The sequence below is a fragment of the Microtus pennsylvanicus genome, chromosome 1, assembly GCF_037038515.1.
Source record: "Microtus pennsylvanicus isolate mMicPen1 chromosome 1, mMicPen1.hap1, whole genome shotgun sequence".
Classification (NCBI taxonomy): domain Eukaryota; kingdom Metazoa; phylum Chordata; class Mammalia; order Rodentia; family Cricetidae; genus Microtus; species Microtus pennsylvanicus.
In genome coordinates, this window is record NC_134579.1 from 77,098,961 (window position 1) to 77,113,069 (window position 14,109).

Sequence of the window (14,109 nt, forward strand, 5' to 3'; positions counted from 1 at the left end):
TCTACAGAGCACATACCTATGGCAACATCCAAGAGAAAATCTGCAGAGCCTTCTTACAGATGAAACAAGTTGTATGGTCTCACGCTGTAGTTTCAACGTAGAGAATGAAAGGAACTGGAGAGGAAAGACGTGGCAAGGATGACTCATGAAAAAAAGGAGGCAAGAAGGAAGAAGAAAATAAGTAAAAGAAAAGCTGTTTTAGGTGAACCCCAATTGTGCCCAGAGCTCGAGCTGGCCTCTAGGAAAAGGGGCACCCAACAGAGGTAGACCTACCTCTTACCCATAAGGCTCCCTGGAGCAAATGTGTTGTTGAGAAGTTTCAGATGGTGGTCAAAGTACTCTCGCAAGGAGATACCATCAACAAACAGACAGAGCCAACACAGGACCAGAAGGGGATACTCCCTGGTGATTTCTATCTCAAAATCCACCTAATCACCCAGGAGGAATTCCAGAGGTAGAGAATAGCAGACTGGGAAGAGATCTCTGAATCCGTGCTGTGAAACTAGTTTATGTAGTATGAAGTTCCCACCCCAAAAACCAACTCCCTAGATTTGAAGGGAAGATTCTCTCTCTTCCCTTTGTTGTACAACAGTTTTCTCCAAGGCTGAAACTTTCCATCCTTCGGAGAAGCTCCTTAAGCAGGAAAATTAAATCCAAAAAAAAAAAAACCCTTAAACTCTGAAACTGACCAAACTCACTAGGACCCTCCCTGCCAGGGTAAACAAAAACTGAGAGTCCGTCTCAGACAGCTGAAGCTGAGCTGCACAAGACTCTCAGGAAAAAAGCTACAAGGTAGACTCAGACCAGACCAGCTGTCTGAACAAAGCCCAAACCAGCAGAGCTGCCTGGAAGAGGTTTCAACCTCCTGAGGCACCTGGAAAGGTCACTCTCCTTCCTACAGGCTGTGCAGTGTGCTCCTGGTTTCCAAACTTGTGATCTGTCACCCAGGCTGCTTGGTGATGCAGCTGTCTTTGAGTCATTTCCTGTAAGTAACCCCAAGTTGGATTGGGTGGTACCTGTACTGGGGTCTCTCCTGGGCTCCCTCCCTGGAGTGAGTAGACATGTGACATGCGTGTTGTGTCCCCAGGAAAAGTTTTGTTCCACAGCACCATTCAAGAGCCTGTTATGGCTGCCTGTGGCCGCGGCGGTGCGTCTCTCCTAAGGAAGCTCGTCTTTGGACCTGAAGACCAACTTTTCCACTTTAGGACCCTAACCTCAATAAAGCTCTCCTGAAGGGTGCTGTGTGTCCACTCTTTTTCACGAAACTTTCAATGACAAACCAAAAGAAGGGTCACTAAAGTCCGAGTTTATGAACCAATGAGTTTTATTTAGCTTACTTATAGGAGCATGGGTGACCCCCAAAATCTGTATCACTTCAAAGTGTCACCCTTTGATTGATGATGATGTCATGGAAGCTGCATCAGGAAGTCCCAGTTTCAGTTAATCTTCCACTTCTTGTATGTTCTAGAATCGCCCAAGATCCCATGTTCCCAGGGGGAGGAGGGCCAGAAGGAGGAACTAGAATGCCCTGTGAGAAAGCGGCCCTCCTCCCCCTTTTCTAATGAGGGAGTATCATTGCCATTATTACATCCCTAGGCATGACTGAACTATTCTGCTTCTTTAGTTATCATGCTAACAGGCGACGCGTACTCCAAAATGTCATGGCATATCGGGAGGAAAAAAGCAATACTGCAACAGTTATCTTGTCTCTCTTATTGGAGAGCAACACCATCCAGAGAGCTTCAAGTAAGTGTCTGCCAAACTAGAACAGATAAAGGAAGGATGAAAGAAAACTCATTAAAGAAAGAAAATACACTGATAAGTGAGACAGAGGTGCAGTGGGTGCAGTCTAAGGGAGAAAGGCACCCCTGAGAAATGGTGGGTCACAGACCTTCTAGCTGCCCCTCGCTTTCCCTGCCAGAGATCGGGCTGTCCCCTAGGATAAAGACTTGCAGGGGTCTGCTGTGACAGAGCACTCCAGCCTCGGTGAGAAAAGAAAGCCTACTCCCTCTTGCAACTGCAAGATAAAGAAATATATGTCCCTGCTTAGTGCCCACCTCCCTGCCCCTCTGTGCGGGCTGGGCCAGGCCACATCAAGTGGTGTGGAACTTCTTGGCCCCTCCTGAAAACGTGAAGAGTCCCTTTCTTCTGGACCCTCTGTCATACTGATGCGGTGGCTTCACCTAAGGATGCTCCTCTGCAGACCTGGGCCTGCTCTCCCCTGCAGGGCCCCATCACACAGCAACACACGCTTCTGAAGGGCAATGTGAGTCAGCCCCTTCCAGAAACCGCTTCTTTTTAAGTTATAATGAGAGGACGGGAATTTTTTTTTAACAGCTAAAAGAAGTTCCTCAATCTTATTGTTATAGGATGGAGGTTGGTTCTGGGAAGAACTGAAGAAGTTACTCAATCTTATTGTAAGGATGGAGGTTGGTTCTGGGAGGAACTGATCAAAGGCCCTCAAAAATAAAACATAAAAAAAAAACCAATGAATTGGCCGGCTCAAGGTCCTAAAACAGGCATAAAGATAATGGTCAGGAGATGAAGAGAATAGCAGTAGTACCCTAGATAGGCCAGCTTAGCACCCCCAAAAAACAAGATACAAGATACAAATAGGTATCAGTGGTCAATACTTGCTAAGTTAGATAAAGCCAACGTAAGACCCTCTCTCCAACGGAAGCTTGTACAGAGGGCTGTGACCCTTTCTCTTAGAAAGCTTTCAACTTTAGGGTACTTCAACCTCTATGCACACTCATGATCTCTGTTTTGTTATTTATATGTTGCTGGGCTGAAAACTATGAGGAAGGCAGCTTATAGAAGGAAGGGTTTATTTTGCCTGTTGTTCCAGAAGGATAGGAGTCTGACGTGGCAGGGAAATGTGGCAGCAAGTGCCAGGTATGGCAGCAAGACAGCTGAGATGCTGAGAGCTAACATCTCAAAACACAAACAGGAAGCAGTGGGGAGGTTGGCAGGAAAGTCAAGTGGCTTTTGAAACCTAAAGCCCGCCCTGGCGATGTACTTCCTCTAACAAGACCACAAACAAGACCTAAGCCTCCTCAAACAGCATCACCAACTGGGAACTAAGTATTCAAATGCCCCAAAATGCAGGGGTTAGCTCATTCGAACTACCACAATTTTATATCTTATTATAATAGACTGATTTAGAAAGGGGGGATGGCTAACAAAAATCTTGCCCCTTTCCTAGGCTACCTAGGAAGGGATGACAGGAGAGAGAGGAATCCCATGCCTGACAGTATGACAGAATAGACTAACAGGAGAAGATAAAAATAAATTTATGGCATGCCTTTAATCCTAGCACATCTGGAGGCACAGGCAGGGAGGTTGAGGCCAACCTGGTGTGTGTGTATATAATAAATAAAGAAATCTTAAAAAAAAAAAACAGCTGGTTGTGGTGGCGCACGCCGGTAGGATTTGCTGAAGGAGGCAGAGGCAGGAGGATCACGAGTTCGAGGCCAGCCTGGGCTACACATTTAAAAAAACAAAAAAAAAACAAATGTATAATTGTCATCATTATCATTCATGACGCGGGTGACCCAAGGCCAGTCCCATGAGGGGCGGTGGGTCCCCTGGTGGATGAGATACCACTGCGGGTGAGAGACAGACATATGCCATGCAGACAGAGAGAGCTTGGGTATATAGAGCTTATTTAGTGGGTATTGGGAACAGTATAAGAGTAAGGGGCTATGGGGGGGAGAGAAGGGGAAAGAGGGGGGAATAGAAGAGAAGAAAGGGAAGGGAAGGGAGAGAGGCAAAAGTTGTCTCTTTAGCTGGGCGATGGTGGCGCACGCCTTTAATCCCAGCACTGGGGAGGCAGAGGCAGGCGGATCTCTGTGAGTTCGAGACCAGCCTGGTCTACAGAGCTAGTTCTAGGACAGGCTCCAAAGCCACAGAGAAACCCTGTCTCGAAAAACCAAAAAAAAAAAAAAAATGTTGCCTCTTTGGAAGAGGGACAGAGAGAGGGAGGGAGAGAGAGAGAGAATGGGGGAGGGGTGGAGAGAAGGCATGAGACCAGCTTGCCTCTGCAGGAAGGAAGAGATTGGGAGTCAGCAAAGCTTGTCTCTTAAAGGACAGGGTACCCAGGTGACAGGCAGGCCAGTGGATTTACAACATTCCTGCCTTTCTCTTATAATAAAAAGGTAGGGAGTTAGGCATGACATGGTGTCGGGGTCTCAAGACTTCTTTCTGCTTATTTGTGGATGTCAGAGTCTTGGGGGACCTGAGAAAGTTGGCACGTCCTAGGGTATCTGGTTGCTTCGCTCCTGTTCAGAATTTGTGGTGTGTGGAGCTGTCCAGTGTCTCTTGGACCTGACAAGGTGTTGGCAGAGCAGAGGACAAGGTTAAGTTTAGGAAGAAAAAAAAATTTTCTTTAGGTCTGGTAATTGAAGAGGAGGATATCAGGACCAGGGAATTGGGGGGTGGGGAGGTATCTGACCTGTTTAAGGTGGATCTTTCAATCTGGCTCCCTGGAACTCACAAGAATTCTTTGAGTTTGTAAAACATAAATTTTAGACACATACATTGTATAGACAGCAGCATATTTATGCCAGAATTACTGTGACAGATGTTTTTGTACAATGAAAAGTATCTTTAGAGAACAACCAAGGAGAATTTGAAATCTTGATCTTAAAGCGGTGGTGGCCCTCTGCCAGAGTTAGAGTAATAGCCTATCAGCATTTTGTTGACGACGTTAAGATGGTGAAAGACAGCACGAGAGAGAAACTTGATAACTTGCATTTGTCCTCAGACCTTTATAACTTGCAGGTACACACCTTAATAACTTGTATTTGTATATCTTAAAACACCTTCTTGGTTTAAGCTTTTGTATCTTAAAACATCTTTTATTTAAAACATGGTAAGAAGTTATACTGAAATTGTTTTAGTGAGGTTGTCCTTTTTAAACTGGCAAAACCTATCAGTTGTCAAACTGCATCAGAGATCTTTGAGAAGGATAAAATTTTTACTTGAGTTATTGATTTAAAAAATGAAAGAGGACTTATTTGATTGGCTACCTAGAGTCATTTCTCAGGGTCCTTCATGGTCATTGAGGGCAGGGACTTTTAGGGCTGTATTTGCCTTCTGCTGTTTAGAGCATGGCCTGCCAGGTTTTAGAAGAGCCTGTGTGTTAAGACAGCTGTAGGAAGACAAGTCTACCTCGCCCTGAGCAGTGAAGCTGTTCCAGCCGATTCTGTCCACTGTCTGGAGATCTTCAGGAATTTAGATTAAAGGCAGTTTTCCCCAGTGGCTAGCGCTTTCACTTGATGAAGTGAATTTTGGATGGATGTTGTTTTGTGCCCATTCTGTGCTCATGTGTCTTCTGTCTTCTTTGGAGGAGAAGGGGGTGCTGCTGCTAGGAGCCAATCTGTCTCTCTGTTATGAAAAGTCTTTTAACAATTAAACATTTAAATGCCGTATTCCCCAGATCTCTGAGCACTTGAGGGCTGTTTGTCGGGTATAGGTAAGTTATAACTACAGTATAGGATCTGTCTGGAGAGCTGAGTCCAAGCTTGACTGGACAAGTTTTTAACTTAACAGGTGAGATTTATGCTTGTGAAAGACAAAGAAGAAAAAACTGCTTGCAATAGAAGCTTAACGGTAGAACTATCAAAAGTAGAGAACAGCTCACAGGAAAGGCTGTGGGTTAGCCTTTCTTAATCTGAAATAGATCTTTATAACCTTAATTTGTCATCATTATATAGAATATATTTTAAAGCAGAGTTGGATTACATCTGAGACTTACTGCTTCTTTAGTCTGGAATGAGATTCAGTAAACAGAGCTCATTAGGACTGGGACTACTTCAAACATTTTTTAACAGTAAGGACTTGTACAGACATACACAGTTGAACTTAAGTTCTCTATACATATACACACAGAGTTAAAGCTGATTTATGTCTACACATAAAGTTAACTGAGAGGTCACATGCATGAACACACATATATTAAACAGGAGCTGGGTAGATGCTGCGGTGAGCCCTACTGAAAGCCTGCTACTGCACAAGACACACGTGTAGCAGAGTCAGTAACAGGAATTTAGAGACAAAAACGTAAGTAAGCAACCGGTAAGATCCCACCCACACAGCCCCTCGTGGGACCTGCTGGGGTCGCCTGCTCATGAATGAAAACACTGTTTCTCCTGTCAAAAGGAGGAACGCTGTCCTCTGAGGCATATTGTCTTTGATCCAGGGTTCCAAGTCTGGACTTCAATAAAGCTTTCTCCTCCAGCAACCTCTGTCTCTGGTTTGTTGCTAAAGGAGACAGGTAGTATGGCCTCCAAGCCCTAACACTACGGTAGGTGCTGTTGCTGTGGGTGTGGCCAGAACCTTTCCTAGAGTGTTCTGTTGCTTCCTTGCTCGCTCACATTATAAACTCTTGACTTCTGCATGCCATGGAAGTCCTTCTGCTTTGTGAACACAGAAACTGAGACTGCTGCTGGGGTAGAGAGCAGAGGGACCTGGAGACCTTCCTGGAACATTCTCTTAGCTCCCTCACAGATGCTCTGTAACAGCACAAACCGGCCACACACATTCCTGGGATCTTTCAGGTCACCTGCTGGAACCCTGAAGCCCTTTTCTTATCAGAGCTCTCACAGAAAGCTGGGTCTTTGGCTTCTGACCCCCATTCAGTCACCAGGAATCACAGACAACCTGAGCACAGGTTCACATTGTGTGCTAGTTATCAACTAAGCCTGCTGTATGGGCCCCTTCTCCCTCAGAAACCTGTAGGAACAGAACTCACTTGTCTGCTAAAACTGAAGCCTCTCTTCAGAAGCCCATTCTATTGTAGCGGCATTGCTAACTCCCCTACTAAGTCTTACTCCTAATGACAGTTCATCTCTGCACATCTTTTTTTTTTTTTTTTTTTTTTGAGCAAGCCTTGGCTCTGTTGGAGAACAGCCTCAGGTCATGGTCAGGAGGAACTTGGTAGGTCTCAAACCCAGATAAAGGGCTTATTGACTGAGGTGCTTGCTTAGCATATCAAAGCAGACCTGGGTTCTCCCAGCATGCCTCAGTCCCTACCTATGCTGTGGGTAGGCTGCCACACTCCCTACCCTAAACTTCTCTAGCCTAGAGGCTGGGTTGCCCTTCCCAACACAATCCTGGTTACCTGGCACTTTCCTCACAGGGCCCAGATCAGGATTGTATCCACTCTGGACTCTCCCAATGTCCCTGCCTCTGGCTGTGTTCTCCCTTTTATCTGCAATAAACCATCTCCACCATATGAGGAAACTGCCTGACTCCATTTTGAAGGCAGAAGCCATTAAGCTGTGTTTTTAAAAATAAGTTTCTATTTACTGTGAGAATTGAGTTGTTCTCTGTTTCCTGGAACCTGAGCTTCCACAAACCATGGCCTTGATTTGTTTTGGAAAATACCCTGACCCTCCCTGGCCCTTCCTGACCTGTCCCCAATCACAAGGTGGGTGACCACAGGATGAAAGAATTTTTATATTTCCTTATTGCCCCATTGTCTCCCCTCTGTAAAACTACTCAGGATTTTTTGTTTTGTTTTGTTTTGTTTTGTTTTTTGAGACAGGGTTTCTCTGTGGCTTTGGAGTCTGTCCTGGAACTAGCTCTGTAGACCAGGCTGGTCTCGAACTCACAGAGATCCTCCTGCCTCTGCCTCCCGAGTGCTGGGATTAAAGGCGTGCGCCACCATCACCCGGCAGTACTCAGGATTTTACTCCTTAAAAGGAGCCCAGGAGATGGATTAGGGTCTGCTCTCTTTAACCCGAGTTAGGAGGCAATATCTAGCCATCTCTCAGGTGCACCCCAATAAAAAATCAAGCTTTCAAGGCTGGAGAGTTAAGAGCAAGTGGTGTTCTTCCAGAGGTCCTGAGTTCGACTCCTAGCAAATAAATACATGCTGGTTCACAACCATCTGTAGTGAGATCTGGCGCCCTCTTCTGGCGTGTAGGCATACATGCAGGCAGAACACTGTATACATAATAAATCCTTTTTTTAAAAAAATCCAACCTGCTTTAAATTTGGCTCAAATTATGGTAATGATCTTTTTTTTTTTTTTTTTTTTTTTTGGTTTTTCGAGACAGGGTTTCTCTGTGGCTTTGGAGCCTGTCCTGGAACTCCCTTTGTAGACCAGGCTGGCCTCGAACTCACAGAGATCCACCTGCCTCTGCCCCCCGAGTGCTGGGATTAAAGGCGTGCGCCACCACCGCCCGGCTTTATGGTAATGATCTTATTCTCACCATTGGGATTAACATTTTCTGGAGAACCTCAGGAAGATTCAGACCACCTACCAAAATTCTCTGGGGCTGCCTTCCGTTCATGAACTATCGGGTGAACTTTTGTGCTGAGAAAAACAGCAAGCATCTTCTATGGCCTTCTGGCGCGTTATAGTTTGGTTCTATTTTGTGGAGAGGGTTCAACAGGACCTCAATATTCTCCTGCCCAGAGCGAAAAGTGAGACCTCACACCACCCACCTGAGGTTCTTGGTCTGGCTTTATGTCCTGTTTGTTTTGTCTTGGTACATATTGTCTTGTCTTTGGTTTCATTTTACTGTCCCCTTTCTGTCTCTTGAACTTTCTGTGTTAACTGGTTTGTTTTGGACTTGGGCAACTGAACGAATGGACAGTCTGGGTAATAAGACCAGTAAGCCCGACAGCCCTCTGATTCTCAGTAATCAACTACCTGTGTCTCACCGTGATGATTAGATAAAAAGAAAAGGTTTCAAGCTTATGTAAGTTGTGAGGGCCAAAAAAAATGTTTTAGGATATGTACATGCAAGTGGTGAAGGCAAGGATTTAAGGTATACAAAAAAATTCATGCTGGGTGGTGGTGCTGGTACTTGAGAGGCAGAGGCAAGCAGATCTCTGTGAGTTGGAGGCCAGCCTGGGCTACAAGACCTAGTTCCAGGCCAGGCTCCAAAGCCACAGAGAAACCCTGTCCTAAAAGAAAAAAATTCAGATTTTCCCCCTTTTTATGCTATTGTTATACTGTGACTTCAAAAAGTTCATTTCTCTCTCTCTCTCTCTTTCTCTCTCTCTCTCTCTCTCTCTCTCTCTCTCCTTCTCTCTCTATCTATTTTTTTAATGGCCCAGCCCCTCACTCAGCCCCCCTCTTTGGCAGCTATGACAGGCTGCAGAAAAGAGTCAGCAAGATGTAAGCCCCTGACTCAGCAGGATGAGCTGAGCCTCGGACCTTGCCCCTTGCCCGACCTTCCCCTAATTACTGGGGAGAAACTGCCAGGTATCTTCCATGTGGTAAGGAACCAATCAGAAGTTAGCTGGTGGGCTCTGGACGGGCTTTACTGATAGTGGTGGAATGCAGTATGTGGCAATCAGTGACCCCTAGATGGCCTCCAGATACAGCAACCTTTCTGCAGCTGCCGCTGACCAAGTCCCCCAGTCTGGAGGTGCACCAATCCTGAGACTGTTGCTATGCAACTTGAAGACTCCGCCACTGGCCAAGTCCCCCAGACTGGAGGTGAACCAATCCTGAGACTGTTGCTATGCAACTTGAAGACTCCCAGAACCCCCCCCCCCATGCTCTACCCCAACTAAATGCCCTGCCTCACTGTGGCTCAGGGTTCCTTCTACTCCACCCACTGTGCCTGACAGACTGAGGACCTGAGTTTTGTTTTTACATCGGATCTATCTCTTGGCGGTTTTGAGGTCCAGAATCTGGGCACAACACACACAAACACACACACAAACACACACACATACACACAGATATGGTCTGTGATTCTAAAGAACTCTGACGAATACAAATGGGAAAGATGTAAAAGACAAACAAAAAAACCTGTTCTGTTCAGAAATCTGGGAATTAGAAGCGATTAACAGGCTGGTGATCTGTTATCTGCTGAAACAGGCCGTGTCAAGCTTCTACAATCAGGACTGGAGATGGCTAGTAATCTAAAAGACCCTGATAGCCAGAGGCTCCCCCAAGTTCCCACAACCAACTCCAGAGGTGGCTAATAGGGCAAATGGCCTCCACATTATCTGTATGACTGGGACCTGGCCAGAACCCTCCCTAGACCCTTAAGCTAGCACAAGTAGCCTATCTCTAGAACCCATGCTCTTGGAAGAAATAATATGTGTATTGTGTTTTTTTTTAAAATATTTATTTATTTATTATGTATACAATATTCTGTGTGTATGTCTGCAGTCCAGAAGAGGGCGCCAGACCTCATTACAGATGGTTGTGAGCCACCATGTGGTTGCCGGGAATTGAACTCAGAACCTTTGGAAGAGCAGGCAATGCTCTTAACCACTGAGCCATCTCTCCAGCCCAATATGTGTATTGTTGTGTGATGTTTTTTGATTGTGTTCGGACAAATAAAGCTTGCTTGGAGTTAGAGGGCAGAGCCAGCCACTAGCTGACTATAGAAGTTGCTGGTGGCGCCGGCGAGTTCCAGGATAGCCAGGGCTGTTACACAGAGAAACTCTGTCCCTTAAAATAAATAAGTAAATAAATAAAAAATAAAATAATAAATAAAAGAAGAAGAAGTTGGAGGACTGTAGACAGAGACAGGAGGAGGTAAGGAGGTAAGGCGGGGCGGATAGAAGACCTCCGCCCTTTTTGATGGAGGAACAGTAGAGGTAGGAAGAGACTGTTGCTGCTTCCTGTTCTCTGATCTTTCAGGTTTTACCCCAATGTCTGACTCTTGATTTTTTATTGGTAAGATTAATTAGATTAACGCTTCATCTGGCATCCTACTTTTGGGGCACGAATTCACAAAATAGCGCTTGAGCTGCACACTGGAGCCGCTCCTGTAGGATTCAACGCGTCGCTGGCTGGTTTTTCCTTTTCTTCCCCACAGCCTCTGAGCAAGTCTGGCAATTTTCTGTTGCAGCCTTTCTACATCAATCTCCACAGGCCCCAAACTCCACGGTTGCTTGGGTTCCAAAAGCCTCCAGAGTCAGCCCCTCAGCGCTGGCCATCTCTGCCTTCAGGCAGCTCTGTGCTTTCTTTCCCTTCCCGCCCGTCACAGGTGCTGTTTTTGCGTGTTCCCCTGTGTGCACCTTTCAGACAGCTGGATCTTTGAGTCCTTTTCGCCGTGGGTTGTTGGATTTCCTGGAGCCACTCCTCAGGCTTCTGACGTGTGATAAAGGGCAGCTGTCTCAGCCAGGCTGTGTTCTCAGCCCAGATGTGCTGCGCAGCAACAGCCAGCCTTACACTTCACTGTCATCGTCGTCAGATTCAGTGAGACAAAGCTTTTAAAAGAGGGGAATTAATTAATTAATTTTTTTTTTTTTTTTTTGGTTTTTCAAGACAGGGTTTCTCTGTAGCTTTGGTGCCTGTCCCGGAACTAGCTCTTGTAGACCAGGCTGGCCTCGAACTCCCAGAGATCCGCCTGCTTCTGCCTCCCGAGTGCTGGGATTAAAGGTGTGCGCCACCACCGCCCGGCGGGAATTAATTTTTTAAAAATTAATTTTAAAGTTTTTTTTTGTTGTTTGTTTGTTTGTTTTTTTGCCCGCGTTAAAAAAATGGGAAACACAGGGCTGGAGAGATGTCTCAGTGGTTAAGAGCATTATCTGTTTTTCCTGAGTTCAATTCCCAGCAACCACATGGTTGACTCACAACCGTCTATAGTGGGATCTGATGCACTTTTCTGGCATAAAGATGTACATGAAGATAGAGCACTCATATACCTAAATAAATCTTTTTAAAAATGGGAAACACTATTATGATGGAGGGAGTTAGGTCTCTGTATGATTCCATAATGGATGATTTAAAAATGGAACAATTAAATGAGAGAATAATTATCATAGCTGTGATTTATATGATGTTAATTATAATCATTATCAGTTTGATAATTCTTCTTTTAACTCTATAAAAGTTGGTTGATATCAATGCCAATATGAGAAATTTACTGATAATATTCAAACCCTACAACTAATTACTAGAGAAAATAATGTAATTTTGACAGATAAGTTAGAATCCTTAGAAAAATGTATTAAAACAGATAATAAAAATATTCAAACAAAGACAGAGGAATTTAAGGGAGAGCAACCACACCATTAAATTATGAAATTATAGAAGAACAGCCCAAAGTTATATAAAAAAAACTTTAATTTACCCAGTTCCCATACTGGAACAACCATCAAATGACAGGTATCCCCAAGGCTGTAGAAGAACTTACTGGATTCCTGTGGACATGTTAGGTTTGAGGAGATTTATGGAAATAATAGTCTCGTTGGTATGCATTCATCTTTTTTGAGGCAGAGGTTAAGTTCATGGTCAACTAGTTAGAGAATTATCCAATAAGATTGGGAAGACTTGGTTACAGCAGTATTGGAACCTGGTCCTCACTTATAGTGGAGGACTTGGTGGAAAAATAAGGCTAGGATCATTAAGCAATAAAGTAGGGCTAGAGGTATTGAAATTTCCCAAGACCATCTTCTTGGAGAGGGTGATTATGCTGATGTACAAAGACGATTATATATATGATGACCATACCAGAGACAGATTTCACAATGCCTTATTAACTTTAAATTTTATAAATGGCAATGAGAAAAGAACAATTGCTACAAAGAGACATTGGAGAGTAGAAAAAAACTATAGAATTAAATCAGCCAATATACTTTAAAGATGTATTGACCTCAGAATGGAAAGAAGAATATGTCTTACATTGGGAAAGAGGTTTTGCTTTTGTTTCCACAAGAGAAGAAGAGCTATGGATACCATCAAAAATAATGAGGATTCAATTTGAACAAGAGAGACCTCTTGATAAGAAGAGGTGGCAGTTCATCAAAAAGAATGACCATAAGACTAACAAATGCTTTTTATTTGATCAGATATAACTTGCCAAAAGAGAAAATCCCTGAAGTGAGGGTTGGGGCCAGATTTTGTTTTTGTCTTTCCAAGAGAATGAAGAGAATGAAGGCATCCAGTTAAGGAATCTGAAGACCACTGGACAAATGATATATCTGAAGGAAAAGGATGAATCATCCAGAGAAAATGTCCCAAGAAAAGGAGTAAATTAGTCTATTGGTATATCACATTTCCAACAGGATAAAGTTTAATAAATCTTCCTAAACAAATGTTTGTTTCTGCTCTTGTCTACAGACTTATAATGCAAATGGTCTTTTTGTACTCCCAGCTCAATTAAAGATTAAAGTTGGCTTTGGAGTTGGAGTGTGGCTCTCTCCTTTTCTAAACCCAAGCATGCTTGTTAAAGGAGAATCCAAATTTTCTGTCTTATATCAGAAGAGTCATCTGATATGGAAGAGGAGAAAAACAAAAACTAAGGGACTATTCTATTTCCACTTATCTCATAATTGAGTTTTCTGCAGCAAAACATGACCATACCTAACAATGACCTTTGAAGTCCCCAGAAGGAGGATGGGGTCACACAACAACATTCCACCAAGACTATGGTAATGCCACTAAGATGACAAACACTCTTGAAAGATCGGCTTTGGACTACAAACGGCTCAGGACAATTTCAAGGTGGGTAACTGAGATGGTCCAGCCTCACAGACTACTCTAGCCAGGACTTGACATAAGCTCTGCACTTTTCCATCACGCAGAGACTGGACAATAAATGATACAGCTAGCTCTCTCAGGACTTGACAATTTTATTTTCAGGGTCCCCTACAGATGCTGTTTCCCCCAGACAACAGGAAGTAATTTTCAGAAAATGACACCCACATTCCCAAGAGGTAGGGTGGACGCTTTTGGTCATCCAGTGGGTTATGGACATTTGTCATCATTTAGAGGGGTTGATAACGAGTTGTTATCGGTAATAGTCAAGAAAAAAGCTGAACAAAGGAGATTAGATTCAGGGATCTTATTCTGAAAATAAAAGAGGGAATATAGAAATGATAGGAGAAAAAGGTAGATTATTGAGTCTACTTTTAAACCAAAGAAGCAACTACTAGTCTTAAATATTTTACATTGGTATGGATTTTTGTATATTAATATAAATTTAAGATTCTTCAGGAGATAGATCAGCAATTCTCAACCTGTTTGTCACAACCCCTTTTCTGTCAAATGACTCTTTCACAAGGGTCTCATATCGGATACTCACATTACAATTCCTAACAGTAGCAAAATTGCAGTTGTGAAGTTGCAATGAAAATGATTTTATGGTTGGGGTCTTCACAGCATGAGGAACTATTAAAGGGTCA